The 12893-nt window shown below is 46.5% G+C and overlaps 1 protein-coding gene across 16 annotated transcripts in view; it reads right to left on the reverse strand.

Annotated features, from left to right (window-relative positions):
• The window catches only part of ROBO2 (roundabout guidance receptor 2), an 878643-nt gene that overhangs the window by 833390 nt on the left and 32360 nt on the right, over window positions 1-12893 (reverse strand). The window lies entirely within an intron of this gene.

Raw genomic sequence — 12893 nt, forward strand, 5'->3', positions numbered from 1 at the left:
TCCAACCGCGACCAGGCTGTATAATCTACATCAGACCAAGCGAAGACACTCCGCACAGAGAACTAATGATTATGACTATGAAGTCTTCCTTCTTTCTTCTTCTGTTTCGTAGCTGCTATGGACTCCTAGTATATCTTCTCTCCTCAGCTTATGTGTGTCTACGTCTGTAATATATTACTGTGCATTATCCTGTATCTGTATTACTAGGCTGCTGTAACATACTGAAATTTCCCCAATGTGGAACTATAAAAGGATTATCTTATCTTATCTTATCTTACATTTCTCTTTTGCTTCATTCATCTTGTTAATTAAAAAAAAAATAAACTATGAAGGATTTAATAAAAGATGCTTCAGAATTATTTTTATGGGAAATATAAGTTTTTACTAAAACATCAAGAGAGATGAGAAGTCCTAACAGACAATCCTGGTTCGGTACATTTTGCATTTATGATACATAACAGTAATGGAAATCTCTGATACATTCTTTGCGGGATTAAAAGTTGCCAGGATACAAAGACTTCATCTTTTCTTAAGCCTTAACTAAGATCTTATTGCATTCTGTAATTGTTTACTGTTGTTTTTTTTTTCTGTTTTTTTTCCCCCTAATTACATTGCGGGCCAGAACGCTGTGCACATAATGCACTGAATGACGAGATAATCGCTGCTTATGACTCACATGGAGAGGCTTCCACAGGGAGCCGTTTACAGGAAGAGCCAGCGCTCATATTGGTTTTAATAGAATATGCTTCTTCTTATGTGTGATGGACTGAGGATCCTTCACTGCCCCATTCAGTAAGCTACAGATCCAGGGAAGGAGACAGTCTGCATAGAATATTAGTGGGCAGGTTTAGGTATACAGATTAATCCTACGGTGGGCCCCTGAATCAAGTGGGTCCCTAATTCACCCTGTGCACTCATTGTATGTCATACAGATACCCAATGTACAGCATCTCAACCAGGCGAGGGTACTAGTAATACATAATATTAGCATGTAGCTCATACCTCCCAACTTTTGAAGAACTGAAAGAGGGACAAAATGTGCGGCGCGCTTAGCGCGCCGTGGCAAATTTAGCCCCACCCACTTTTGTGTTGACTCCGCCCACTCGTTAATTTTTCATGTGCCCGCACACAGTATAATCCTCCTACAGTCACCCGTAATTTATATGTCCCCCCTCTATCTCTCCCCCAGTTTCATATACACCCTTCATCTTCCCCCAGTTTCATGTCCCTCTTCCATCTCTGCCCCCAGATTCATGTCCCTCCATCTCTGCCCCCAGATTCATGTCCCTCCATCTCTGCCCCCAGATTCATGTCCCACATCTCTGCCCCCAGATTCATGTCCCTCCATCTCTGCCCCCAGATTCATGTCCTCTCCATCTCTGCCCCCAGATTCATGTCCCCATCTCTGCCCCCAGATTCATGTCCTCTCCATCTCTGCCCTCAGATTCATGTCCTCTCCATCTCTGCCCCCAGATTCATGTCCCCCATCTCTGCCCCCAGTTTCATGTCCACTCCATCTCTGCCCCCAGATTCATGTCCCTCCATCTCTGCCCCCAGATTCATGTCCCTCCATCTCTGCCCCCAGATTCATGTCCTCTCCATCTCTGCCCCCAGATTCATGTCCCCCATCTCTGCCCCAGATTCATGTCCCCCATCTCTGCCCTCAGATTCATGTCCTCTCCATCTCTGCCCCCAGATTCATGTCCCCCATCTCTGCCCACAGTTTCATGTCCACTCCATCTCTGCCCCCAGATTCATGTCCCTCCATCTCTGCCCCCAGATTCATGTCCTCTCCATCTCTGCCCTAAGATTCATGTCCCCCATCTCTGCCCCCAGATTCATGTCCTCTCCATCTCTGCCCCCAGATTCATGTTCCCCATCTCTGCCCCCAGATTCATGTCCCCCATCTCTGCCCCAGATTCATGTCCCCATCTCTGCCCTCAGATTCATGTCCTCTCCATCTCCTCCCCCAGATTCATGTCCCCCATCTCTGCCCCCAGTTTCATGTCCACTCCATCTCTGCCCCCAGATTCATGTCCCTCCATATCTGCCCCCAAATTCATGTCCCCCCATCTCTGCCCTCAGATTCATGTCCTCTCCATCTCCTCCCCCAGATTCATGTCCCCCATCTCTGCCCCCAGTTTCATGTCCACTCCATCTCTGCCCCCAGATTCATGTCCCTCCATATCTGCCCCCAGATTCATGTCCCACATCTCTGCCCCCAGATTCCTGTCCCTCCATCTCTGCCCCCAGATTCATGTCCCCCATCTCTTCCCCCAGATTCATGTCCCCTCCATCTCTGCCCCCAGATTCATGTCCTCTCCATCTCTGCCCCCAGATTCCTGTCCCTCCATCTCTGCCACCAGATTCATGTCCCCCATCTCTGCCCTCAGATTCATGTCCTCTCCATCTCTGCCCCCAGCTTCATGTCCCCCATCTCTGCCCCAATGTCATGCCGTCCTCTCCTTCATCTGCCCCCAGATTCACGTTCCACCTCCACATTACACTTACCTTCTCCACCGCTCCCTCGCCACTCTCTGCCCGCCTCTCTCGCCGACACATGCGGCTGAAGGAAGGAGCTGACACAGGTCAGCTCCTCGCTTTGCCGCTGCCCGCCTCTCTCCCTGACACATGCGGCTGAAGCTGCTCGCGTGCTCGCTTCGCTGCTGCGTCTCTCTCTCGCTGACACATGCGGCTGAAGCGAGGAGCTGACCTGTGTCAGCTCCTCGCTTCGCCGCTGCCGCCGGCTCCTGGCTTGTACATCGCGTCTACAAGCCAGGAGTCGGCGGCAGCAGCAAAGCGAGGAGCTGACACAGGTCAGCTCCTCGCTTCAGCCGCATGTGTCAGCGAGAGAGAGACGCAGCGGCGAAGCGAGCAGCTTCAGCCGGGTGTGTCAGGGAGAGAGGCGGGCAGCAGCGAAGCGAGGAGCTGACCTGTGTCAGCTCCTTCCTTCAGCCGCATGTGTCAGGGAGAGAGGCGGGCAGCGGCGAAGCGAGGAGCTGACCTGTGTCAGCTCCTTGCTTCAGCCGCATATGTGTTCAACTCAGATCTGCGTCCTCTGGACGCAGATCTGAGTTGAAATCGGGACATACCTCCCTCCAACCGGGACCGCGGGACATGTCACCCAAATCGTGACTGTCCCGCGGAAATCGGGACGGTTGGGAGGTATGTGTAGCTCTATAGTGGCCCCCAGACACCTCAGTCCAACAATGTTAGTGTGTATCATACATGCTCAGCCAAAATAAGCAAGAAAAGTCAAGAGCAATAAATATTGGCAAGAATTTAGCTGTTGGACATATATGGGCAACCAAAAAAACCACATGAGGGTCACAAATTTGTTTCTGGGGTGAACTGTCAGGAAGCACCACCCGGAGGTGCCAAGCTTTGTGAAAGCAGGATTTCCTTTAGGATTAAACTTTTGTTCGGTTCCCCCTCCCCCCACTACCATACTATCAATACTTGGCCTCTGTTGTCCCTTTCAGCTGTATACTGCTTGTGTTCTGCGTATTCATCCTTCACACATGCCTGCTTCACAAACAATTCTGCTACCCCCATGTTCTCACCCAAACAACACAGCTCTACTACTTCCACATTCCCCACCAACACAGCTTTACTACTTCCACTTCCCCACCAACACAGCTCTACTACTTCCACATTCCCCACCAACACAGCTTTACTACATCCACATTCCCCACCAACACAGCTCTACTACTTCCACATTCCCCACCAACACAGCTCTACTACTTCCACATTCCCCACCAACACAGCTCTACTACTTCCACATTCCCCACCAACACAGCTCTACTACCTCCACATTCCCCACCAACACAGCTCTACTACCTCCACATTCCCCACCAACACAGCTCTACTACCTCCACATTCCCCACCAACACAGCTCTACTACCTCCACATTCCCCACCAACACAGCTCTGCTACCTCCACAGCTCTGCTACCTCCACATTCCCCACCAACACAGCTCTGCTGCCTCCTTGTTCTCCACAGCCGCAGTTGCTCTACTACCTCCATGTTTTCCCTTCCACACACAATACTGCTGCTCACATGTTTTCCTTCCAACTGTGTGCTGGGGGGGTTAGATTTTACAAGCAGCGATCAGCAGCCCCTGCACGTGCCAGTGATTTATCTGCTGCCGATCTAGTCCTGAGTATCACAAGCACCAGAACTGGCCACATGCTGCAGCGTGATCCGGACACTTGCTTTCCTTGTATGGGACTGGCTTCTTTACCAAGTGCGTGCCCTGGTTGCAAGAGGCAGCGGCTCAACAGCGCAGTCCCATCCAAGGAAAGCAAGTGTCTGGATCACACTGCAGCATGTGGCCAGTTAGGTGCTGTGATACTCAGGACGATGTTTGCATCTATCTGGTACCGGAGCCTCAGAAGGAGGAGAATACGGTGGATCCGTCTGTGAGTGCAGAGACCGGTCAGTAGAACCGCAGAGGTCTAAACCAGCCCAGCTGCTCGGTTTGTTTTCAGAGCAGCCCTCTCCTGCGCTAGTTTAGAACAAAATAAAAAATCTAGTTGGCCCAGCTGCCGCCTCCTCCAAAATGCCGCCTGAGGCCGTCGCCTCACCTTGCCTCATTAGAGGTGCTGCCTTGTTCCTATCCTCCACACACTCAGATCTGCTCCCTCTACATTTCTTCCTATATTCCCCACATACTGAACTCAAACACATTCAAATTTCTCACATACACTCAGCTCTGCTACAGTCAAATTTTCATGTAAACTCAAACTCATCACTGGTACCTCCATGTTCTTCCCCTACATGAACTGGGCAGTTTCTATACATGCCACAAGCTCTGTCCCTGCATGTTACTTATAGGCAGTCTGCAGTCCTACAGTGTGGGAAATAAACTTCTGAACTTGGACACCAACCTCCCAGCAAATTTTTAGATGAGCCCCCAGCGGGTCACAACCCACAGTTTGGGAAACAGTGCACTAGACTATCCTGTTACCAACTCCAACTTAGTGACCAATGTTCCCCAAAAAGATTAACATGAGGGGTGCAACAGACATGTCAGGAGAGGTGACAGGTCCCTTTAAGTCACAGTTTCCCAGTTTACTCCTCTTTACAGCCAAGCACCAACTCCAGGACTGTGGTATGGCTATGTCATGGCTGAAACCAGGGGAGGTGATGGAAAATAACAAATACACACTTTGCCTCACCTCTCCTGGGCCTGGTGTCTTCTTCAGGCATCTTCTGGCCTCAGTCTAACATCATGGGCCCGGGGTCACTGCTGAGGCCTGTGGTTGGGTTTGGTCGTTACTTGGGGTGCACCGAATACCATGACATCATGACCCTTGTGGCCACTGAGACCCAATCACAGGCCTCAATATGTGACGTCTGACGAAGGCCGGAAAAGTTATGAAGATGACGCTGGGGACCGCCGGACACTGCCAAGTTGTCCAGAAGAGGTGAGGCAAGGTGAGTATAAGTGTCTGTAATATTTACTCACCTTCACTTAGCCCCCACTTATACTATGAGGTCTATCAAAAAAAAAAAATTGAATGGCCGAATCTCATGAATGTTCATGAAACCAATCTTGTGAGGTTTGCCATTTGATTTGTAGTCAAGACCACGGTCAAGTCCAGGAGGTGTCAGATTAAGACAAATCAACAGCAGGCTCATCCGTGCTAGTCAGGAGAGCTGGCAGCTTGCTGTTACGAGGGAGCTTACTTTTTCTCATAGGAATGCATTGACCAGTGTTGATTGACCAGTGTACAGCATTCGGCCAATCAACGCTGGTTCCGCCTCGTCAAAGTCAAGCCTCCTGCAGAACCAGTGTTGATTGACTGAATGCTGTACACTGCATAGGATTCAACCAATCAACGCTGGTTCTGCTGGAGGCTCGTCTGTGACGAGGCGGAGTCTAAGATCGGACCACAGCAGTCTCCATTGTGGTCCGATCTTAGACTCCTCCTCGTTAAAGTCGAGCCTCCTGCAGAACCAATGTTGATTGGCTGAATGCTGTACACTGCATAGGATTCAGCCAATCAACGCTGGCTCTGCCGGAGGCTCGTCTGTGAGGAGGCGGAGTCTAAGATCAGACCACAATGGAGACTGCTGTGGTCCAATCTTAGACTCCGCCTCCTCACAGACGATCCTTCGGCAGAACCAGCGTTGATTGGCCGAATGCTGTACACTGTATAGCATTCGGCCAATCAACACTGGTTCTGAATCGAATCTTTACTGCGAATAGCGAGTAGTATTCCAATGAGTACGAGTATTTCGAATACCGTAGTATTCTGTCGAATACCTACTCGATCCAATACTACTCACTCATCTCTCATCTACATATGTTATAATACATTCAGCCATTGTTCTGTGACGGCGCCGAAGAGCAGGCCGCCAGGTTCTAGTTCTTCACAGCAAAAACCGCACACCAAAAGCACACAGACACATGATGGACTTCATTACCGTGAATGACATCCACCAGGCTTCATGGGATCCCCTTAAACATCTATGCACCACTCCGGTCATGGTTCCTTTAAAGAGCTAAGTCATTAGAGCAGTGGGAACAGAGTCATTCCTTTGCTAATCATATCCACCCGAAAAATGATCTCATCAAAAGCAAATATACTTCCTCCGGTCTTTCTCTTGCTGTTGACACTGCATTTTAATCCACATTTTTTACTGAATAAGTTGTTAAAGGAATTGGACAAGACAGATACAAAGAACATTTAGTAAGATGAGGGGCTGGAGTCCCATGTCAGGCCTGGCAGCTGTGATAATGATCTATAATTTAATTGGAGATATGCTGTGATCTTACCAAGAACTTCCAATCTCTCCCCGTGTTTATGTATTATTCAGGCTAATGGTGACCCTGAAATAGAAAAAGCTTCTTATCTTTTAAAACTTTTATAGCCGTGAGTACAAAATGCACAAAAGCTGAGCGGTGCACTCGTTGTCCTAATGCAAACTGAAAGGAGACAGTTCTTAACCTATTTTAGCGTCACTTCCTTGGTAACAAGGTTAATATGATCGGACCTGCTGCAGGGCTCTATACCGGGCTGAGGAATTAGGAAATTCTGCAGGTGACAATGAAAACCGGGCAAGGAAATGATAAATGTCTGGAGACTCGATCTCACAGTATCATAGTTGTGTACGATGCTCACCGCGGGTAAGAAAGTAACTCAAAGTATCAAATGATGACGGTAATTCTGGGAGACCAGGTCTTCCGTCCAGGATGGGTGACTTTGATTGTATACAGGGACTAAATACGCCCATCTGGCTTTAGGCAAGACCCATATATGACTACTGCTGGGATGAAGGCCAGGAGATTGGAGGATTGGAGGAATGAGCGAACCAGTTTGGGACAAAACAAGTTGTCAAAAATTTTCCAAAAATTTCTTCTTTGGCGAAATCATAATTTTTGAGGTTCTTTACCTATGAACCACTATTATACCACTACTATACACAGTCCAGTCACATTAACGTGACGACCTGTCAAAATCCAGAATAACCACCTTTGGCAGAGCGGACCGCGGCGAGACGTGCAGGAAGAGAGGGGATGTTGTGATGATGATCACTGGGATGTTGAGCCATGCCGACTCCAGTGCCGTGGCCAGCTGCGCTAGGTTACGTGGTTGAGTATCCATGGAGTGAACAACCCGATAGAGGTGGTCCCACAGATTCTCGATTGGGTTCAAGTACGGGAAATTTGCTGGCCAAGGGAGTACGGTAAACTCATCCTGGTGCTCCTCGAACCACGCACATACAGTGCGAGCTATAGGACATGTCATGTTGTCCTGCTGGTAGATGCCATCATCCTGAGGAAAAACATTTTGCATGTAGGGGTGAACATGGTCCACAAGGATAGATGCATACTGGTGTTGATCCATCGTGCCTTCCACAATGATGAGTGCACCACGATGGCTGATGACACGTGCCTTCTGCCATGGGTTATCTAACGTTGACATCAAAAGTAGGCGATGGTCACATTAATATGACTGGACTGTGTCCTATAGACCAGAAGTATAATAAGTGGAGGACCATGGAAGATGCATAAACATGACAATAGTCATACTCACCTCTCTGCAGTTCCATTGCTCTGTTCAGTATGGGTCTATGTCCTCTTCTGGCCTCTTCCTGCCTCCTGAATGATGTCCATGGCCCCCCAGAGACCAATGAGTTCTGTGACTGGGCACACTAGTTATAAGGCTATGATAAAGCCCAGGAGAGGTGTATTTGACTGTTCTTTATGTTTATGAACCTCCCCCTGAGCCTCTGAGTGTTCAGAAGAGATCAGGTTCGGTCCAAAACTAAATTGCCAGAAAAACCTTGAGACTATTTTCAAGGTTTGCCCAGTAAGGATCACGTCCAGGCCCTGCAGCTCTCGTAAAAGGTTGGTGCACTGTAGAGGGGCCCCACAGTGATAGTAGTGTACCTCCTGGTGGTAATTCTTCCAGAGTCGGATGGTGGTTGGAGTGCCCTCGATGGTAGATGCGGGAATAAGACAGGAGGCAGGGTTAGAAACGAGGAACATATTATGGTTTACTGATAAAGAACAGGTCACATCCCAGTAGGATAACCCCACTTGAAACCCACCAGTTTAGGTTAATTTGGTATTCAGCACTGCTAGTTGATGAGATTTTTGGTAAAATCTCATCCATTGAGGCTACTTTACAACTGTGATATCTCCATTCTCCTGGTCCAATGAAAGACCTGGAGAAAAGAAAACCAATCTGTCTATGGGGTCTCATTGGTGTCCATTACATTTTAAGTTGGATTAGGATCAGCGCACACAGAGTTTTTTGGTGAGGATTTTGGCTTTACTATAGTCTGCCAGTCCCTATTGTACAAGTAACTACCTGGGGGCCAGGTGCAGGTTCTGAACACTTGACAGAGGTCATAAACCAACTTGGAACCCCCAGGTATAGCATAAAAATACAGACTCCATGGACAACCCCTTTAAACATCCTTACCCTTTAAGTTGTGCTGCCTCTTTCTATATGAACTGCATCATCCTTATTTCTTCCTTCCATTCTTTTCTACCGTTTTCTTCCCCTTCCCTTGTCTTTAGTAGAAATCCCCATCCCTGCATGTGGCAGCGCGTAGAGCGCGAAAAACTGAAGTTATTAGGAATTCTATGGTTGACCACAATAGATTGTCTAACAATAGAATTACATTGTAATACACATCAATTCCATTGTACAGTTAATTTCATTCTCTAAATGAATATTAATTTCATAAACTCGCGCATGCAGTAAGAGTAAAATATTAAACGTAATTATTACATACTTAACTCTGCTACAACTAATTAACTTGAATTAATTGTTTTGCAGAATTAATTAATCCTCTCGCTTGTTCCTATTCTTTTCATTATTGATACAATGCAGGAATTGTGAGATTTGCTGCTCAGAAAATTCCAATTTTATAGAAAAAGGAACCACAAAATGTCCTTTCGTCCCTAATATTCTATAACCTGGAGTGACAGGATGACCTGCAGTTCATAATAGATGTTCTTAAAGGGGTTGTCTCGTGAGACCCACGATAATGATCAGATCTGAGGCTCCATGTATGTGATCGCCAGTCCATTCACTTACATTGTTGCCATATATATCGTTCCATCAGTCCCATAGAAGTGATCAGAGCAATGGTCACGTATGTAACACCAATCCGATTTTTTTACGTGGATCTCTTGGAGACCTTTGTTCTCCTAATCATTTGTGGTCCAGTGGTTGGAGCCCCAGTGATCAGACAGTTATCTACTATCTTGTGGATAGGAGATCAGAGTCTGTTGTGTGATATCCCCTATAAGTTCAGGTTCAAGCCAAAATTTGTAAGACAGACCATGTCTCGTTCCAATCTTGTTGGCTTTCCCAAAATGTCCATTTCATCGAACAATTGTATTTGTTTTGAAAATACTATAACATAGCATCTTTCTTAGAAAATATACATCATACAGTTCCTTTGGTTCTCTTTTTGGAAATTTCTAAGGCCTCGTTCATATCTGTGTTGGTAATCCGCTCGGGGGAGTCCGCATGGGGAACGCATTTGCAAGCGGTGAGCAGTGAAAGCACACGGACCCCATAGATTATAATGGGGTCCATGTGCTTGCCACCAGATCTCCGCACGGAACTTGCAGACAGGAAAATACTTCACAATCTACTTTTCTGTCCGCATGAAATCTCGCGGCAAGCGCACAGGCACCATTATAGTCTATGGGATCTGTGTGCTTTCACTGCACACCGCTTGCAAATGCATTTGGTAGTCCGTTTGGGGGGGTCCCCATGTGGACTTACCAAAAGCAGATGTGAACCAAGGGTCACTAGACTAACTGGGTGTTACCATTGTCCTTGCTATAAAGGTCTGGCAATACTTAGACTGCATTGGAGTAGACTCTGCTCAAAATCGGCAGAGAGAAAAGTCCTGCAAGTTTTAGTATAAAACCGGAGGACACTGGGCGTTCCCCGTGATATATATGGGGCCCATGGATTCTCATGTGTAACCACTTTTTAAGCAGACAGGGTCTCTGGCTTTCAGGTACCCATGCGGACCCAAACAAGGGAAACCGGAATGCCAGTGTGAACCTAAGATGAGTTGAAATGGTTGTTGCTTTGCTCGGAGGACAGAACCAAATGAAATATTCCTTTAATGGAACCCATGGGAAACTTTACTTTGGAGTCTGTTCTTGCTCACGTTGGATGGAGCTTTAGATACGGATAAGCAATGTCTGGCTGAACCTTCACAACAATGTCTGTGCACACAACGGTCTTCCTCCTCGTATTCTTACCTAAAATCTAGTCCTATGTAACAAACAGTGGAAAGCCAAAGTAGAAATGTGGGAATCCTCTGCAGTTTTTTTGCAGATACAAAGGGGTTAATCAGTGGTAATTTCGCACCATGGGTGAGTCGGCTGAACCTGCCACGGAATCCGCGGGATCATAGAGCAGGACGCATCCTGTCGCTGCCTCTCATTGAAAGCAATGGACGTCTGAATCCTGACGGAATTTCGAGATTGGTTTTGAGACAGAAAAATGAGCCCGAATTCCCCAAGTATAAATGGCCCCTATTAGTATTTTTACATGTGGGCATGAATTTTTTAATTTTTTTTAATTAAACCAGATTTCCCCTTAATTCCTATAAGTCAAGGACTTATTGGTCAACCCAGAGGCGAATATTTTCACCCTTGAGGAATCCAAGCTACAAATGTGCCGGGTTAGATAAGACATTGTTGAAGCAATGATTACGGCTGTAAGTACGCAGAATTTAATATTGATCCTTTAATAATATGCATTTAGAGCTCAATTTTGCTGATACATGTCTTCACACAGACAGGCGGAATAACAAGTCGCAGCGGAGATTAATAAGACATAGAAGGTATAATTAAGGAGACATCTCCAGGTATTATGCATGGGAACGACATTCGCCCATTAGGGATATAAATAAATAATACAGGTTTAACTGACAATTCTCAATAAGCTCCACGAGTGTCAGCCGACATCAGCCACCGCAATTTCTACTTCCCTCCGACAATAGAATACAAATGAGGTTGTGAACTGAATACACAGCGGATAGGCCGGAGCACCCAGTGCTGTATAGAGCCCGAGTCAAGCAATTACAGCTGCTGTAAGGGTTAATAAGCATTTGCAACTGAGAACGATGATGAGATCTGGTCGGTGTTGTACAGAGACAAGGACCAATGGAGGGATCGCCTGGTCCCTGTTTTGTATTGCAATGTCATGTGCTCCCCTGAAACGTTTAAAGGGGTTGCCTAAGGGCACACAATGGTATAAATTAAAATAATATCCATTGCTACCAATGCAATCCTCCAAAAATTTTGCAGAAATTAGAAATCTAAATCCCACCAAGATTCGGTGTGACCTTTGCTCTTTGCCTTCCATCAGTTCTTCTCGGTACTTGTAGACAGTGTTTGAAGGAACTCAGCAGGGAGGTTGTTCCCGCCATCTTGGACTCCTAAGCACAGATCTTCTGTGGATGTAGGCTTACTCCAATCCTTCTGTGTCTTCATGCCATCCAGGACAGGATGGATGAGGTTGAGCTATGGGGCCATGTCATCACTTCCGTGACTCCTCCTTCAAAGGGCAAAAGTCACGTCAAATATTGATGGCTTTTGGATTTCCATTGGGCCACTAGCAACTTTAGATGAAGGTAGAACAGATATTCTGTGCCGGGTCCGGGTGCCAGGCCCCAGCAAATGCTACACTGATTGGGGCAACATGGTGGCTCAGTGATTAGCACTGCAGCCTTGCAGTGCTGGAGTCCTGGGTTTGAATACTGCCAGGAACAAAATCTGCAAGGAGTTTGTATGTTCTCCCCGTGTTTGTGTGGTTTTCCTCCCATTCTACAAAGACATACTGATAGGAAAAACAAATGTATGTTGAGATCCCTATATGGGGCTCACAATCTGCATTAAAATAAAAAGAAATTGTACCCTGATGATCAATCTTGTAGATTGGTCATCACTATGAAAATTTGATTTGGGTTTGGAAAACCCTTTTAACGAAGGAAAGAAGTGATAAAGAGGTGAAGTGGATGACATGGTTATATCAATAAATGCCTATACTGTATAACAGTGGTTGGCGACCATCAGCTTTCCAGCTACTGCCAAACTACAGCTCCCAGCAAGCTCCATTCACTTCCATGGACAGCATTGCAGGTGTGCATGCTGGGAGTTGTAGTTTTACAATAGCTGGAGTGCTGAAGGTTGCAGAGATAGATAGGAGATAGATAGATAGATAGATAGATAGATAGATAGATAGATGATAGATAGATAGATAGATAGATAGATAGATAGATAGATAGATAGATAGATAAGAGATAGACAGATAATAGATAGATAGATAGATAGATAGATAGATAGATAGGAGATAGATAGATAGATAGATGATAGATAGATAGATAGATAGATAGAT

This window comes from Leptodactylus fuscus, chromosome 2 (assembly GCF_031893055.1).
Source record: "Leptodactylus fuscus isolate aLepFus1 chromosome 2, aLepFus1.hap2, whole genome shotgun sequence".
NCBI classification, from domain to species: domain Eukaryota; kingdom Metazoa; phylum Chordata; class Amphibia; order Anura; family Leptodactylidae; genus Leptodactylus; species Leptodactylus fuscus.